Source organism: Castanea sativa, chromosome 10 (genome assembly GCF_040712315.1).
Source record: "Castanea sativa cultivar Marrone di Chiusa Pesio chromosome 10, ASM4071231v1".
Classification (NCBI taxonomy): Eukaryota; Viridiplantae; Streptophyta; class Magnoliopsida; order Fagales; family Fagaceae; genus Castanea; species Castanea sativa.
The window spans coordinates 12,404,127-12,419,098 of record NC_134022.1 but is presented as its reverse complement, the minus strand read 5'-3'; the positions used below and the strand labels follow the sequence as shown (position 1 = coordinate 12,419,098).

The window sequence follows — 14,972 nt, the reverse complement described above, 5'->3', positions numbered from 1 at the left end:
GTTCTACGTGACAAACTATGTGCGGTTTAAAAAACAATGGTAAGTTCTACCTTTTTCTGTCAAAAAATAATAATAATAAAAGAGAAATGATATGTCCACAATATTTTTACAACAAATTCTAAGTGGCAAGATGTTACTGGTTGTTATTGTTGGGGCAAAAAAGTAATCTTAGTGTTAGGTTCAAATTTGAACCAATAACAACTAACCACCTATGATTTGTTGTAAAAATATTATAGACGTAGCACCTCTCATAAAAAAAATGGTAAGTTATGTAACGTCCTAATCCCTCTCAAAAAAACTTAATTAATTAATCATAGTCTGCCACCTAAAAAAAATAGTAAGAAAGTGTATGTAAAGTATATGATACCATTTTTTTTTTTTTGGCTAAACTATATGATTTTTTTTTAAGAGCTAATATAGCTAAATTCACTTTAATCTTTTTCATAGCAAAACCAATTTTAAATAGAATTCTATCAGTTTTAATATTAAAAAAAAAATTTCAAATACAACTGTAACAAGTATTATTAATACTATAAATTACATGTGCATTTGGAAAAGATAGTGTCCTTTTATATTAGTATGTTAATGGGACTATAGTAGTAATATTATGACCAAATTTTTTTTTAACTTCTTTTTAAAACTTTTAGCTATGAAAATAAAGTTAACCTATCAATATGACAATATCATATCATACTAATATATATATATATATATATATATATATATATATATATATATATATATATATAGATATATCATGTTTGAGAAAACATTCAATATTAAGATCACTTTTTTTCTTTGAGTTAGCTTTGATTCAAGATATAATATTTTTATCTTCTTCTTAATAAAAGTTACACGTTTCTTATCAAAAAAAATCCCGTTTTTTCAAACTATCATTGTCTAGGGAGTAGTGATTTCTATTTTTCAAAATTAAATAATAATAAAAAACTAAAATATCTTCATATTTATAAAAAAATTTCAAACCTACTATGAATTATTTAAAACAGGACATGATATTACTCAATGAATTATTCAATACAATTGAAAGAAACGCTATCATTTCTTAACAAAAAAAAAAAAAAAGGCTATTGACTAGGTTAATAAAATATTAGAAAAAATTGATGAAATTATATTTTTGATATATATGTGGGGTCATGGATTTTGGGATTTGGCCGAGAGCATGTGGTTTTGGCCGAGAAGCATGGGTGGTCTAAGTCCGAGGAGTACTATCTCCTCGGATAAAGTCAAACGCAAATCTAGTATAAATCCTAATGATCAAGGATGACCTTCCAAGAAGTTCTAATGATAGCAACGAGTATCATGAACGTACAAGAGGGATAAGGACTCAAAAATATCTAAGGAAAAACTGCTACCACCGCATTAATGAGGAAGTGACCTCTGAACAGTATTATGGCAGCCTTACAGCCACCCCAGAAGACTTTTAGAGGGGGCTGATGGGACAACCATCAACTGTCCACATGTAGTCCACGTGTAGGGTAAGGATGAAGGGAGAGAAGTAATATAAATAAGGGTAGAAATCCCAGAGAAGGATAGATGAAAAAAGGAGAAGAGAAAGCACTATAGCAATCTCAACAACTCCTGTAACCATAGTCATCCAATATACACTAGAACAGAGCTCCTCGGACTGTGCCGAGAACCAACTTTCTCGCACAAACCGGGTTCAATTCTTGTTGGCTCATCATCCAAAACCATATTAACTGTTATCCAAGCACTAAAGCCTAGCTCTTTGACCCACTCTCTACAAATTTATTGTACTGGGTTCACTGGGCCAAGATCCCTTACATTTTGGGCTTGATCTAAAAATTGTGTCCCCACAATATATGAATAAAATTTTATTATAAATGTGTTTGTCAAAATTATGATATATATATATATATATAAAATATGTTATACCACCCAATATTTTTTAACTAAATGTAAATTTTGATAAATCCACCATTGAATTACATTATCTTCATATATTTTTCATGCTTACAAAATTTAAAGATGACCAAATATCAATAGTTATGTCATCAATCAATTGTTTAATTCAAATTTTCGTAGTTTAAAATAATGCATAAAATATTAGTTTATGGATCAAATAGTAAATTACATTCGATTAGAATGAAAATTGGCATGCATGTTAAGAACATATAAAACATGTAATTCAACAATTGGATTTTCATAATATAAATCCATTAACAAGTTATTAGGTGGTATAGTATTACTTACACCCAAGTGTAACTTGAACTTGAACCCAAATATATATATAGACACACACACTCTAAAAAATAAATTTAAAAAAAAAAAAAAAACCAATGAGAGAAGTATATACAAGCTACCAATATAGGCATATATGTATGTACAAAGAAGCAAAGAAATTGAAGCTTAAATTTTATTTAGAAAACAAAAACAAAAAACAAAAAGCCTAACATTAAGAGATAAATATGAATGGGACCGTGAATTACTTTTTATTAATTTTTTATTATCTATATATACTATAAAACCGAAACTTGAGATTTTTTGTTGACTTCATTATATGTTGACACATAAGCTTTAGATGCCTCATGAATTTCCACATCATCAATCATTTTTTTATGATTTTTCTATTTTAAATAAAAACATGCTAAAAAAATTAGAACACGATACTACTGAAAATTAACTGATAAAAGTAAAACGAACAAAACCCTAAACCTAGAATAATAGAACTAACTCTCATCTCCCTTCCATTCACTCCCATCCCATCCAAGCCTCTCTTCCCTGTGGTATCAAGATCTATCTCAACCTCTTTTGCCTAATTTCTTTAAGGGTTTAGGTATTTAATGTTTGGTGTGCCAACCTCAAGCTAACGTATCTTTTTATTGAAAGGACTGGAAAATTTATTAATAAAGATTGTGGTCAGTATCTTTATACTGTTTCTTTTCTCATGTTTTTTCAATATTGTGCAATAAGACTCATGAATTTGATCATTCGTATTATATATGTGCCGTGGAGTGGTGGGAGCTTTGAAAGATAGATGGTTCTCACTAGACATAGTGTTGTTAATTTATTGACTTCTAGGATTATCAAGCCGCTATTAATTTAGTGCATTATTTTGGCATTATATTGTCTCAAGACTCCTCCATTTAGGAAGAGGACGTGGTTAGAAAATTTACCCTCTCAGTTGTGATTATCTTAATTATGTTTGCTGACATCGCCTCTTTAAGCTATATCAACAAACAGCTTGAGTCCTTGACCTGAAGAAGATGAAAATAAGAATAATCTTCCTCTCAACATAAACATCCTTCTTAAATACTAAGTAAATTGTACGGTGTTTTATTCAACAACAAAAAAGTTGTTCTGTGGTTTAATTCCTTCTTTTCCTTTGTCTTTTGGTACACCAACATTTCAATTTTTTTTATTTGTTTTGGTTTTTTTGTTAGTTTTTGTGCACATATTTGTACCTTTATAATCTAAACACAAAGAAAGTTTCATATGTTTCATATTGTGTTGTTTGAAGCTTCAAATTATTGTTAAAAATAACTAGTGTTTATTGCCGGAAAGGTAGAGTTACATTAGAAGATGATGCAAAACTTGACAGGAATCCTCTCCTTATGTTATCTATACAGTATTTTGAATACCCTTTATGCAATTGCATGCATTGATGTATGATTGAGAAGTTTTTTTTTTTTTTTGAAGCAATGCTTGAAATTAAATGCGATTGATTGGGTTTCATTGTTTTTGTAGATAAGCTTTGGCTTTGAGGGGGAAAAACCTTCTATTGTAGCATGGTTCTTTTCTTAGACTTCAAATCCTAAACGAAGCAAAAGTCTCTAAACATGTTGTTCTCTCTCGCTACTACACTACCAACAGCTCCACTATTTGCCATAGCTATCTTTACAAACACGGCAATGGATTATTCTTTTGAGGGTCACCAATCTTTCACTTATATATCTCTGTTGTGCAGTCATATATTTCTCTAGGCTCTGAATTTTTTGATTTGCTCATTTCTATGGCATTTTGAAAATTTTAACATTTGAATTGTTTTGGTTCATTTTTTGCAACATTGAATTTGTTAGCTAGATTTCAATAGCTATAGTCATGAATTATTTTCTCGAGGGTACCTTCTCTCTTTCTTATATTTATTTGTAGTGTACTCTTACATATTTTGATTTATTTCAATAATTTTTAGGCTTTGGATTTTTTGATTTGCTAATTTTTATGACCTTTTGAAAGTTTCAACTTCTAAATTATTGGGTTCATTTTTGTAATATCTTAAATCGGTACCTTATCTTTTATATTTCTCTATTGTGTAGTTATATATATATAAGGGGGTGGCAAAATCAACCCAAACCCACTCAATTATTAATTGGGTTAAATGGGTATTAACCCAATTAACATTAATGTTTATTGGGTTTTAACTAGCTACCCAATTAGACCCCCACTTATGATTCAAGTATCATTTCTACAAATCACCCAACTCTAATGGCCTGTTTGGATGTTTAAAAAAGGAGGGGGAGTAGAGTAGAGGGAAGGGGAGTAATTCAATTACCTTATTTGGGAGATTTTTAAGGAAGGAGGGGGAGGGGTTTGAAGGGGTTTCAACTACCTCCAACCCCCTCATTTTTAATTCCCCCAAATTGGAGAGATTTGGAGGGAGAGTAGAGCACATAAAATTATTGATAAAGTAAATTACCTAATTTACCCTTATTATATTTATAAAATTACAATGTTAAAAACAAGGGGAATGGCTAATTACTCCCTTCCCTCTTACTAATTATAAAAACATCCAAACAAGGTGGAGGGTAATCATTTTCCTCTACTCTCCTCCCCACTACTCCCCTCCCCTCTACTCTCCTCTACTCTCCTCCATCTCTAAACTCCCAAACAGGCCATAAAATAACCCCCAAAACCACTGAAAATTACCAAAATACCCCCTAAAACTAGAAAATGACCGAAATACCCCATTAACCTAAAAATGGCCAAAATACCCCTAAACCCTAAAATGACCAAAATACAACCCTAGCTAAACCTAAAAAAATGACCGAAATACCACCTAAACCTAAAAAATACCAAAATACCCCCTGAAACCTAAAAAATGACCGAAATACCCCTGAAACTAAAAATTGACCAAAATACCCCCAAAACCTAAAAATTACCAAAATACCCCCATACACCTAAAAAATGACTAAAATACCCCCCTAAAAACCTAAAAATTGACCAAAATACCCCCCTTAAACCTAAAAAATGACTGAAATAACCCCTAAACCTTAAAAAATGGCCAAATTACCCCATAAATCTAAAAATTGACCAAAATAACCCTTAAACCTAAAAAATGACCGAAATACCCTTGAAACCTAAAAATTAACTAAAATACCCTCAAAACTTAAAAAATGATCAAAATACCCCCAAAACCTATCAAATGACAACAATGCCCTTTAAACCTATAAGACGATAAAAATACACCCCTAAACCTAAAAAATGACCAAAATCCCCCCTAAAACTAAAAAATGACAAAACACCCCTAAAACCTAAAAAATTACAGAAATAGCCCCAAAATCTAAAAATTAACGAAACACCCTTAAAACCTAAAAAATTAGTAACATTCCCTTGAAACCTACAAAATGACTGAAATATTCTTAGAACCTTTAATTCGACGAAAAGACCTTCAAAACATCCAAAATACCCCAAACCTATATTTTGGTAATTTTAGAGGATTCGGGTGTATTTTGTTCATCTTATAGGATTAGTGTTATTTTAGTCATTTTAGATTTTGAGGGGTATTTTGGTATTTTTAGAGGTTTAGAGCTTTTTTGGTCGTTTTTGAGGTTTCAGGGTATTTTTGGTAATTTTAGAGCTTTCGAGTTATTTGTGGTCATTTTAGAGGTTTTGGGTGTATTTGGGTCATTTTAATTGTTTAGGGGTATTTTCGTCATTTTATAGATTTGAGATTATTTTGGTCATTTTTTTACATTTAGGGGGCATTTTGGTCATTTTGGTCATTTTATAGTTTTAGCGAGGTATTTTGGTCATTTTTAAGGTTTCGAGGGGTATTTCGGTCATTTTTTAAGTTTAGGGTGTATTTCGACCATTTTTTAGGTTTAGAGGGTAGTTTGGTAATTGTTAGGTTTCTGGAGTATTTTGGCCATTTTTTAGGTTTCAATGGTATTTTGGTCATTTTAAAGGTTTAGGGAATATTTTGGTCTATTTTTAGGTTTAGGTGGGATTTTGGTCAATTTTTTGGTTTCAGGGGTATTTTGGTCATTTTTTAGGTTTAGAGGGTATTTCGGTCATTTTTAGGTTTAGGGGTAATTTATAGGTTTCAGGAGTATTTTGGTAATTTTTTACGTTTCGGCGGTATTTCGGTCATTTTTTAGGTTTTGGGGGTATTTTGATCATTTTTTAGTTTTAAGGGGTATTTTGGTCAATTTTTAGGTTTTAGGGTTATCTTGGTCATTTTTTAGGTTTAGGTAGGGTATTTCAGTCATTTTTAGGTTTTGGGGTTATCTTGGTCATTTTTTAGGTTTAGGTGGGGTATTTCAGTCATTTTTAGGTTTAGGGGGTATTTTGGTAATTTTATGTTTTGGGAGTATATTGGTCATTTTTAGGTTTTATGGGTATTTTGGTCATTTTTAGGTTTGGGGCTATTTTGATTATTTTTTAGGTTTAGGGGAGGTATCCTGGTCATTTTTAGATTTCGGGGATATTTTGGTCATTATTTAGTTTCAGGGGTATTTTGGTCACTTTTTAGGTTTATGGGGTATTTTGGTCAATTTTTTAGGTTTTAGAGGTATTTTGGTTGTTTTAGGTTTTTGGGGAATTTTGGTGAATTTTTTAGGTTTTAGAGGTATTTTGGTTGTTTTAGAGGTAATTTTTAGTGGTTTTTTGTTTCGTCATATTTGGTCTTTTTTTTAGTTTATGGGCATTTTGGTAATTTTGAAAGATTTTATGAGTACTTTGGTCATTTTCAAGTTTAAGGGGCATTTTGGTATATTGATTATTGGGTAATTGGGTGGGTTAAGGTTTATCCATAATAATTAGGTTGGGTTGGGTTGGGTTTGAGTTAGAAGTAATTAGTTAAATGGGTAAATGGATTTTATGTACTCATCTTAGTTATGCCCCCCAAACCCACCCATATGACACCCCTATTATATATATTGACAATTTCTTGGCTTTGCATCTTATTCTTTATTATTTTTTTGGTCTTTTGGAAGTTTTGACATCTGGTTTTTTGAAATTATTCTTTTGAGGTGACACTTATTTTTCTATATTTCTCTGTAGAGTAGTCATAGTCATATATTTTTTGTTTTGTTTCAATATTCAATTTCTTTTATATTTTAGCTTTTTTAAAGTTTTAACATTTGAATTTTTGGGTTATTTTTTGCAATAACTAACCCTATCAACTATAGCCATCGATTAGTCTTCTAAAGGTCTTTCCCTTATATTTTTATGTTGTATGGTCATATATTTTTCATTTTATTTTAATAATTTCAGCTCTGGACTTTATACATAATACATTATACATTAATGTAAAAAATTTCCATGCATTTTACTGGATTAAGAAATATGAATTAAACTTAGTCTAACCTAATAGATTTTACTTTTCCTCATGTCATGTGTTAGTAATTGAGTCGAATTTGACCAGATCCATGGGCCAAATCATAGACGCTTACTTATTAAAACTTATTGATTAATATATCATTTGTTCCATAATACATTATACAGTTATGCAATGTTTTTCCGTGCATCACACAAGTTAGTGACTAGTTACTTTATGAAACTTATGCTATCCACGTCCCCATCTCTAATTCTCTTCTTGTGTCAAAAGATATGGATATGTGATGTGTGACTCCTACCACTGCCAATAGGCAATTACCAAGAAAAAGAAAACTAAGAAGGACAAACTAAAGCAAGAATGGAACCTAAAAGAATGGTGGAGGCCATCCTAAACTACATTGAAGAGCTCAGTCATGTCCAAGTTCCAATTGAAAACACGTCTCGATCGAGTGGGATCACAATACAGGTGTCCACTAGAATGGAGAAAGTGTAAAGCAAACTATGATGGAGCCATCTTCGAGGACAAAAATGGTAATAGGTTGTGGGTTCCAGATAGCTCAACTAGTAAAGAGATCTCTGATGGATGTATAAGAGATCTGGGGTTCAATTTTCGCCTACACCAAAAACTGATTAGTGTCTTGGTCTATTGATAAAAAGTTATGATCGGGAGCAGACGTGATAGGCTGAAACTCTCTTAAAAAAATGGTAATAGGTTGAAATTCTCTCAATAATAAATAATTTTTTTTATCAAACGAAAAATAAAAAAAAAAAAGTGAAAAATGCTACGTCCACAATATTTTTCATAACAAATCTTAAGTTGTAGGTTGTTACTGGCTATTATAAGTGGACAAAAAGAGTAATTTAAGTGGTGGGTTCAAATTAGAACCAGTAACAACTTAACACCTAAGATTTGTTATGAAAATGTTGTAGATGTAACACTTCTAAAAAAAATGAGTAATACACAAAACATTTCACAATATTTTTCACAACAGTTGAGTTTGAGAGCTTTTACTAGTTCTCGTCTAGGTCCACTACTATATCATTTTTTTACTTATCACTATCAACTTGTCACATCAACATGTATGAAAAGTTTTGTCAAATTTTTTGTGTATATAGACTTTCTCAAAAAAATATTCTAAGTGGTTCACAATAATTAGTAATTTTTCATTTAAAACAAAAGAACAATAATTAGTAATTTTTCATTTAAAACAAAAGAACAGAGTTTAAGTAATATATTTTTTTTAAGTCATTTTTAAATATATTAAAGGCTCTAATTCATTTTTCACTTTAGACTCCTAAATACATTACGTTGCCCATGTATATATTGGGGTGGTAATCCAAAATCATGAAGGCTTATTAACGGCGACAATGTCACACCAAGTGAACAGACTTTTGGAGGTGAAAGAAGTGGAGGCATGTATGGCATAGTCAAGCTAGCAATGGAAGCAGGGGTACCAGAGTTAATTATAGAAGGAGACAACTTGATAATCACACAGTGCCTACAATATGCCAAGTATGAAGACTGATAGTTTTGGGCATTTACTACAAGATGTAAAGTGGGAGAAACCTACGCTCTAAATTAGTTGCACATATCAGAAGGGGGAGAAATTATAAGGTCCTCATAATGGACAAGTGACGTGGTCCACCATTCTATTAAAAGACTTCTATCTATTTAAAATTGCAAAGATAGAAAAAAATTTTAAACAGAAATTGATTACTGATTCAGTAATTTTAAATAAGTGAGAGTCTTTTAGTGAAATGGTGGACAAGTGACGTGGCACACAAAAGGACGGTATAATTTCTCTAGAAGAGGAGGCAATCAAGTTAGCCATTTCCTAGCACGATATGCCCAACATGGCATGGGAGTGAGGATATAGTGTGGTTCGAGGAGGAACTTCCTTTTTATAATAAGAGAGGCAATATTTAAATATAGGTCATTCTACTGGTGCCCCTTATTTTTTTAGTGGGTATGGTGCTCACCCAAATTTATACCATTAATTGGTGTTATTTTAATTGTGACCGTTGATTTAAGTTTAGTGCCAAACTTGTTACCGGGAGACTAGGTTAGTATATAAAAGCCAAAAAAAAAAAAACGAAAAACAGGTGATTCTCTCTCAACTTCATATCCCCTCTCTCTTGTGTGCTCCCTTTTTCATTCTCTTAAAAAAACCTCTGATTGCTGCTTCTTCTCCCATGTCTGTCAACTTCACTTCATCCCATCAGAGCCCTCATTTACTCACCACTGAGGGTTTTTAAGGGATCAACTCGTTTTGATTTTGTTTAAGGTAAGAATCAAACAAAATCCTAATTTCTCTATCATTGTTTGGTGCTCCTTTTTCTTTTTTGATTTTTGAGAAAATTTTGGAATTTTGCTCTTAAATTTCATTTCACTGTAATGTTGGCAAATTTCTGTGCTGGTGAGGTACCAATTTTGTTCTTTCATAGTTTCTCAAAAAAAGAAAAAAAATTGTTCTTTCATATAAGTGGCACAGAAAGTGCTTGTTGAAATGCTTTTCAGGGATTCAGTTTTTCCAAAACTTGTGGCTCTGTGTTCTGCTCATCAGGGGGTGTGGGTTCTTGTTAGCGTGGTGTTGAAATTTTATTTGTATTTATTTTATTGGTTAGCAGAGGAAAAAGGCAATAGCTATGTATTTAAAGGGGAAGGGTTTTTATAAAGAAATAATTTTTTTCTTTTATGTCCTAGGGAGGACACGGGTATAGAGTTTCTATTTCATTTCTTTTCTATGTGGTGTACAACTAAGTTGTAATTCTGTAGCTATTGCAGCATCTCGGAATCAAATCTCGAATTTTGTTTTGAGTGTTTTCTACTTTTAGAGTTTTAGAGTTTGAGAGCTGTTGTGTTGCATTTTGGCTAGTACATAATTGGGTTTTTTGTACTTTTGCTTGCTATTTGCATCTCAGGTTGTTTCTAGTGTCTGTGCTAATAAAATTTTCTGATTTATCAAAAAAATAAATAAATAAATAAAGAGATTGTAGATCAAAATAACGAAATTTTTAGAAACATCCTGTTATTTTATATTGACATGTTGAATCAGTCAATAGCATTTTTGGATGGTCAACTAGAGTGAAACGGACTGCTACTTTTTATGCTAGTACTTACTCAATGGCAAGGTTTTTTTGTTTATATATATATATATATATATATATATATATATTTTTTTTTTTTATGACTGTCTCACTAGGTAAATTTAGTTGCTCATGTCATAGACCTGCTCATGTCCAATTTCAAGGCACATATTACCTCTCTCCCTTTTTTTTTATTTTCTTGATAAAAGAAAAAACCTCACTGCCATATAGCACTTTGAAGTGATGTGGTTATCAACTTGAGACCAGGCTTAAGTTGATTCACCGGGACTTTTGCAGCAACTTGTCCCTAGTCACTCCAATGCATTGCCCATATGCCTGCTTGAGTCTTGATATTCTGTTATTTGGGTAAATATTAGTGCAAAACAGTTATTGCACACAACTATGCACACACTTCTTGCACTGAAATCATGATAGTTATGTGCTACAATTGGTATTTGTCCGTATGAAATAAACATTGCCCATATTATTTACTCTTCTTTTCTTCACCAGCCTATAAACATTGCCCATAACATTGCCCGCTATGCTTATTCCAGTATTTAAAAAACTAGATGTCACTAATGTACATAGCCAATTTAAAATTACTAAGTTTTCAAATTTGCTGCTTGAACTAGTGCCTATTTAATACAGATGAAATTTAAAAATATGCCCTTTATGCCAATGAGTTTTAGCTTAAATGGCACTTCATCCTCCCTTTATAATGGGATGGATGGGTAAGGTCAAGGGTTGAAGAGCCATAAGGTGCATGTCTAACTTACCAATCAAAATGCAATATGTCCTTATCCTTCTGTTTCAAGATGCATGGATAAACACTACAAATGAATGTAATTTGTTTAGTAGATGTCACATGGCAGTAGATATTTGCATCTATAATAAAATGCTGTGGAGCACGTAAGTTTGATCTGTATGCATCATCTTGTGTATATGTTTTGGGGGAAATGATTTCTTATTTGGTTTTTGCGTTGTGAAGCTGGACTTGTTGGACTCGTTGTGTTGCAAGATGTCTTCCTTGTCGGTGGTGCAGTATATCAAAGGGCTAGTAGCTTGGGTTGGGAGGTAATATAGTTTAACTTGAGATCGTGTGTTATAGGACTTTTTTTTTTTTCTTCAATTGACTGTCTGTTAGTTATCAAGTTGAAATGTTGATTGGCATTGTCAAGTTTTTCCTTCTTTCAGTGGAAGAGTTGGTTTGATTTCATCAATCTAGACGGTACCCGTCCCCCAAAAGTTGAGCCTCTCTATATTAGCAAGGTAAGCTTTGAGTTTTTTATTTTTTGTTTTTTTTAAAACCTATATGATGCATGCATTAGAATGTTTAGTGTATCTATGTTGTGCAATGCGGTCTAGGATTTGGGATTTTATGGAATAGGTTATATGGTAAACTAGTAAAGCTTTAAAAACTCCTCTTCTTATTTTCCGATGAATTTTCTTATGAAATATTTAGTTAGTTAGTTAAGCACTTAATTTCTAAAAAGCATTTTGATCAACATAGTGTAACTGATATCATACACTGTAGTAAAAGATAATTAGCACAGCAAGCTTGCAATTAGGTTGATTGATTTTAAACTCTATCAGGTTGATTAACATGGAGAGTATTATTCTTGACAGGTTAATACAGTTTTCCAGTTGGTATTAGTAGTTACAGCTCTTCTTCAGCCAGAATTTGGAACCCAGGAAACTCAGCCATACATCACATATTTGAGGTAATGCAGCCACAACTTTGGTGGTCTGAATGTTGAATTTGATAATGTTGAATAACTCAAGTCCTTTTAATTCCGTGCAGTTGGTTAGTGGCACCAACAATAGTGGGTTCTAGTGCAGCATATAAAGCACAATACTTGAGGAAGAGATCTGCCTTGATTAGTAGAAAATCTTAGTTTCAACCTTTACCTGGCAGACAACTGAGATAACACCATCAGTTTTGAGATATGCACTGGGTGTCTGGATCTCAGCATCAAAGGATTAGAAGAAGTAATGGTGGTACAAGGGTTGTGTATCTGTATACCGATCCACAAATTAAAACTTTTCAAGGTCATCTTTTACAAGTTCCATATATCATAGATGAGTTTTGGCCTGTTGGGATTACACACAAATACGCAGAAAGTTGCAAAACTTGGTTAACTGTGAAGAATGATAGCGGTTTTTTTTTCTTTTTCCTTGTTTCCTTATTTTTGGGAGGGGGGTGGTTATGAGCAAAATTGTTATTGCCAATGTGTTTGTAATTTTTAAACTTTGGCAATGCCAAATTTTGAAAAGAATGATAATAAAAGATGTAGAATTTGTTTTGTTGTATAACCACTAGCCGATGTAATTGATTTCTCATTTTGTTACCCAAGGCTTTGGTATTGACAACACCTTGCAAGCCTAACAATTCAGTATACGATTGAATCTTTAAAAAATAAAAAACTAGATTGGCAGGAAGATTTGAGTTTTTTGGTTTAAGATGCTGGATCTTGTGAGATTATGTTTTCTACCACACTGCTTTTGCATCCTTATATCCTCAAATGAGAATATTGCTAGGCTACCCAACCCAACTGGGATCAAATGAGAATATTGCCTATGTGCATGACATCATTTTCACCCTGTTTAAAATATTGTACTTTTCAGCTTATCTTTATAGGTATAGAGTAGGCATTATTTAATGCCCCAAATCTTGGATCTGGTATTTAATCAAACAATCTTGTGAATGAATGATCATCCAGCTCTCTAATTTACAAATGGGATTTTTCACTAAGCCTTTCCAATAAGATTAAAGGGCTTCTAGTAATTGTGAAATTTGAATCAGCATATGACTTGACCGGATACAATGCACTTTTAATTTATAACATGATCACTTATATCAGGACATAAGTTGTGATTGGTAGTTTGGAAGCATAATCAAGCTCAACGTGCTTTGTGATTGCTTCCTCCTAGCAACTTAAAATGGTCCTTGATTGGCTTTCAACATTAATGTAAATGCATAGATAAAAAATACATTCCAAGCAAAAGTTGTTGAGAAACACAAAAGATGAGGCCAAGGTTAGTTGCTAGCTTCTTTACCAACATGTCAAAGAGTCAAAAGTGCCAGTGAGCAAGGTCATTTTTTTAAGGTTCTAAGGGCATTATTATCACTTTTTAAGTTACAAGGTCATTTTAGTCATTTTCTTAGGTTTCATGGTCATTTAGGTAATTTTGTTTTGTACTAAGGGTATTTTGTTTATTTTTTAGGTTTACAGGGTATTTCAATCATTTTTTAGATTTTAGGGTCATCTCAATCATTTTTTAGGTTTTAAGGATATCCCAATAATTTTGAGAGTTTTCGGGTTATTTTGGTAATTTTTTAATAGTTAGAATGTGTTTTGGTAATTTTTGTATATTTAAGGGTATTTCAGAATTATAAAGACTTTAGGAGTATTTTTGTTATATATATTCTCCGGTTATTAGGTAATTTGGTAGGGTTGGTTTGGGTTAGCTACGTCCATATGTAATGTTGGTACAACTTAATGTGATGATGGCATTGTCAAATGTGACAAAAAAATTGTCATATTGTGTAGTTTTAACATTACATGTGAGGATGAAATCGTCAAATATGATAAAAAAGTAAGGGAACCACCAAATGTGACAAAAGAACTATTATATGTGATGTTGGAACTGCACAATGTGAGGATGAAACTGTCAAATGTGAGAAAAAAGTAAGGGAACCACTGAATGTGACAAACGAATTGTCACATGTGATGTTAAAACTGCACAATATGAGGATTAAACTGTCAAATGTGATAAAACAAAGTAAGGGAACCACCGAATGTGACAAAGAACTGTCACATGTGATGTTGAAACTGCACAATGTGAGGATGAAACCGTCAAATGTGAAAAAAGAAAAAGAAAAGGTAAGGTAACCACCAAATGTGACAAAAGAACCGTCACATTAAAACTGCACAATGTGAGGATAAAACCGTCAAATGTGAGAAAAAAGTAAGAGAACCACCAAATGTGAGAAAAGAATTATCACATGTGATGTTCGAACTGCACAATATGAGGATGAAACAGTCAAATGTGAGAAAAAAGTAAGGAAACCACTAAATGTGACAAAAGAATTGTCACATGTGATATTGGGATCGCACAATGTGAGGATGGAACCGTCAAATGTGAGAAAAAAAAAGTAAGGGAACCACCAAATGTGAGAAAAAAACTGTCACATGTGATATTGGAACTGCACAATGTGAGGATGAAATCATCAAATGAGAGAAAAAAAAGTAAGGGAACCACCAAATGTGAGAAAAGAACTGTCATATATGATGTTGAAATTGCACCATGTGAGGATGAAATCGTCAAGTGTGAGAAAAAAAGTAAGA

The 14,972-nt window shown here is 32.2% G+C and overlaps 1 long non-coding RNA gene across 1 annotated transcript; it reads left to right on the top strand.

Moving 5' to 3' along the window:
• The first annotated feature begins 9,632 nt into the window (after nucleotides 1-9,632).
• Nucleotides 9,633-12,970, top strand: LOC142613996 (uncharacterized). The gene is made up of 5 exons (XR_012840339.1): nucleotides 9,633-9,821; nucleotides 11,612-11,697; nucleotides 11,818-11,892; nucleotides 12,250-12,344; nucleotides 12,425-12,970. It is a non-coding gene; the product is annotated as an uncharacterized LOC142613996 (long non-coding RNA).
• Nucleotides 12,971-14,972: the final 2,002 nt, after the last annotated feature.